Below are 4,236 nucleotides of genomic sequence, written 5' to 3' on the forward strand. Positions count from 1 at the left end.
CGTTTCACTAATAGAACTTCTACTACTTACAGATTATGTATACCGAATCCACAAATTTTCTGGCTTTCCAGTAATATTGGTACCGCACTAAACGTCTTATTTTCAGTACCAAATAAACTTCATACTTAACTACAGGTCTTTTTTACAATGGCGAAATATTTGCCTCTCAACTACCAACTAACCATCTGTCATGTTTTATCTACACTGAACAAAATCCCCCGCCATGAATTGAATGATTTTTGCCTCATCCGAGCCCCATACCGATTTTCAGACAGATTCAAGATGATTTTCATCTGCGTTGAAATCATATGTTTACAAATCACACCGAATGAAAATCATTCAGTTTCGAAATGATTTTTAGCCTTCTAAAAGATGTGTAATTATGAATGATTATCATACACCAATGTAAACAATCCCTCTTGCATGTTGTTTATAATTTAAAAGAATTCGAATTGTACGAAATAAGTGCAGTTTAAAGATGATTTCACTCATAAATTTATTTAGTTTATTGTCAAGTTAAGCATTATCACAAGGAAATGTCAATTTGTCTGCAAAACGCCTGCCTGAAGCGAACATCAGCCGACTGCTGTGCCCCACATCAAAATCCTTTTATATGGAACCTTTAAAACAATAAATATGTGCTACGAGTAAAAATGGGTTGTTTCATCACATATGCAATTACCTGTACTGTAAAATCCATCGTAAAAACCACGGAGGAAAGCCTAATCTTTGGGAGAACTAACCAAACCACTGCCGCCATATTTATACTAAGAGAAGATTTTCAGGAGTGATTTGGAACTATGAATCCTTAGACGATAATTGAATGATTTTATGTTTGGAACATGGCAGATAATAAAATCTGTCAATACTTGTATGTTATTCATATGTGTTATTATAACTCAACTGACAACTAACTGTCATACGGATGTAAACTGAAACTCAGTTCAGAATTGGATGATTCTTCTTCATAAGCTGGTGGACGCATCATATTCTTCTATATTCATTCAAAATGAGGAATATGAAGATTTAAAGCCAAGTGAATTGCAAGTCATTCAATAGAAAACTGAAGTTTTCGTTCAGTGTACTACGACGCGAACTGTCATGTTGGGCTATGATCGCAACTAGACATGTTCACAGGTTAGGCCTGTTCAAGCCACGTCGGCCCGTAACATCCGGCATTCCCGGATCTACCTTACCTCCACCGGCACCATACCGTTAGCCGTCCTCCGTTCGCTTGCCGGACTCGGTCATCGGAGCCCATGATCACCGCTTCGACGGTGCACCGTCTCCAGGGGTTCCGATTATTTCTGTCGACTACGAAGAACAAATCGCCCACTTCGAGCGGTTTCTGATCGTCGGACCATTTGGACCGCTGCACAGTGAGAAAATCGGGCTCCAAAACGCGACTAAATGCAATATCTCAGCTGGGTAATGGTTTCAGGAAATGATTTTGACCATTCTAGATCGGAAAAAGGCTGCTGAATCGATTGGTGGCGGTCCCATTGATCGGAGACTTCGCCCTGGCCACCTAGAGCCCTGGAACCATCCTGAGTTCCTTACGGCAAGTAGAATTATTGAAGCTGATACAAACTGTCATGGTTTCGTTTTGCTGCGGAACAGCACACGACAATATTCTTGCATGGCGGATTTAATGATATGAATTATTGACCATTATGGCCATTTCATGGTTCCGGAACTAACCCGGAACATCCGTAAAATTGGAAATATTGAAAAAAAAAAATGTTCTTATGATTCCTTTGTCTCTTGGAAAAAAAAAGAAAGTTCTCTTACATTTCGTATTTAGTAATCTGAATGTTTGACCATTACGGCCATTTTATGGTTCCGGAACTAACCTGGAACATCCGTAAAATTGGAAATATTGAAAAGAAAACAAATGTTCTGATAGTTCCTTTATGTCTTGTTGATAAGAGAGAAGTATTCTTACAAGTCGGATTTAGTAATCTGAATGTTTGACCATTATGGCCATTTTACGGTTCCGGAACAAACCCGGAACATCCGTAAAATGTAAATAATAAAAAATATGTTCTGATAGTTCTTTTGTCTCTTGTTGATTAGAAAGAAGTATTCTTACAATTCGTATTTAGTAATCTGAATGTTTGACCATTATAACCATTTTATGGTTCCGGAACTAACCCGGAACATCCGTAAAATCGGAAATACTAAAAAGAAAATGTTCTTATGATTCCTTTGTCTCTTGTTGATAAGAAAGAAGTATTTTTACAATTCGTATTTAGTAATCTGAATGTTTGACCATTACGGCCATTTTATGGTTCCGGAACTAACCCGGAACATCCGTAAAATTGGCAACATGAAAAAAAAATGTTCTGATAGTTCCTTTGTCTCTTGTTTGTAAGAAAGAAGTATTCTTACAATTCGTATTTAGTAATCTGAATGTTTGACCATTATAACCATTTTATGGTTCCGGAATTAACCCGGAACATCCGTAAAATTGGAAATATTGAAAAGAAAACAAATGTTTTGATAGTTCCTTTATGTCTTGTTGATAAGAGAGAAGTATTCTTACAAGTCGGATTTAGTAATCTGAATGTTTGACCATTATGGCCATTTTACGGCTTCGGAACATCCGTAAAATAGTAAATAATAAAAAAATGTGTTCTGATAGTTCCTTTGTCTCTTGTTGATTAGAAAAAAGTATTCTTTCAATTCGTAATAAGTAATCTGAATGTTTGACCATTATAACCATTTTATGGTTCCGGAACTAACCCGAAACATCCGTAAAATTGGAAATATTGAAAAAAAAAATGTTCTTATGATTCCTTTGTCTCTTGTTGATAAGAAAGAAGTACTCTTACAATTCGTATTTAGTAATCTGAATATTTGACCATTACGGCCATTTTACGGTTCCGGAACAAACGCGGAACATCCGTAAAATTGTAAAAAAATTAAAAAAATATGTTCTGATAAGAAGTACTCTTACAATTCGTATTTAGTAATGAAATCGTTAATGGTTTTCTGTACATCGTCCAACTAGTATTCGACGATGTTGTGGATAGTCGAGATCTTTGGTATAAGATCTAATTAGTTTTCTCTTAAACGTCAAAGTTAAACGAAGTTAAAGATTTTATTTCGCAAAACAAGCATCTTCAATTCTATAGTAAATCATATGATGTTCTTCTTCTCCGTCCTGTAAAAGGTAGTTATTTAAAACTTTCAATGGTATTCCTTCAATCTCTTATATGATGCCCCTCTTGAGACATATTTATGATAAAAAAAATCTGAATTACCAATTCGTAAACTGGTTGTTCCAAAAATGCCGATTGGTACTCAAGGAATAACATATTATGTAAATGCTACATATAAAAAATTTATGAAATGTGAGAATGGAAACAAAATATTTATCTCTTATCTCTTATTGTTATTTTTAAGAATTCTAGTCACATTTCTTATGCCTATAGCATTAATCAAGTATGAACAATTAAACAATAAACGTTAATAAACAAAAGTACAAAAAAAAACTATAAAAATGAAATACTAACGAAGAAAAATCAACCATTTTTAACAAACATTGAAAAAAAAAAACAAAAATGACGATCGTCATTCATTATCACACACTGAACTCTCTTCGCTAGAAAATTCTTCAGAGCTTTCTATATCTGAGCTTTCCTCATCCGTTTGTGCTGATTCCTTGTTTCCATTTGATGACCTTCATAATATTGCGCCAAATCAATATCATGGTCTTCATTAGCGTTGCAATTTCGTCGTTTTTTAAACGTAGTACGATATTTTGATGTCAGACCACGCCAAAGCTGCAACCATTATATCGTACATGTTATCTTCCGGAGTTGTTTTTCGGGCTAGGTTAGGTCTCGAAAAATTATGCCGTTTGTGCATGCGTTCACCTGCCTGCTCATCAACAAAATTCATAGTGTAAGGCTAAAATAAAAAACCAGATAATATTTTATACACTTTAAGCTAACAGTATACTTACCAATTTGGTGATGTACTCCGTTAAGTGTTTGTACTTATGCAAGCAAGGTGGCAACTTTTTTATAAAAGGGAATTCTGTCAGTATGTTTTTTTCTAACTTCTCGTATAAAATTTTAACTTTCTCGGGTTCGAGCCTTTGCGATGAGAGTGCTAAACTGCTTATTATTCTTAAATTTTCCACCAATTTTCTATTTATTCCCAAAATATCAGAAAACGCTGTAGGATCGGAGAGTAGAAGGCGAGCAAGATTTCCGTTATTCGAGCTTC

The 4,236-nt window shown here is 35.0% G+C and overlaps 1 long non-coding RNA gene across 1 annotated transcript; it reads right to left on the minus strand.

Annotated features, from left to right (window-relative positions):
• Window positions 1-522: 522 nt before the first annotated feature.
• LOC110677271 lies at window positions 523-1,060 on the minus strand. Its single transcript, XR_002501075.1, has 2 exons — window positions 683-1,060; window positions 523-620 (listed from the first exon to the last, which is right to left on the minus strand). It is a non-coding gene; the product is annotated as an uncharacterized LOC110677271 (long non-coding RNA).
• Window positions 1,061-4,236: the final 3,176 nt, after the last annotated feature.

This window comes from Aedes aegypti, chromosome 2, assembly GCF_002204515.2.
Source record: "Aedes aegypti strain LVP_AGWG chromosome 2, AaegL5.0 Primary Assembly, whole genome shotgun sequence".
NCBI lineage: Eukaryota > Metazoa > Arthropoda > Insecta > Diptera > Culicidae > Aedes > Aedes aegypti.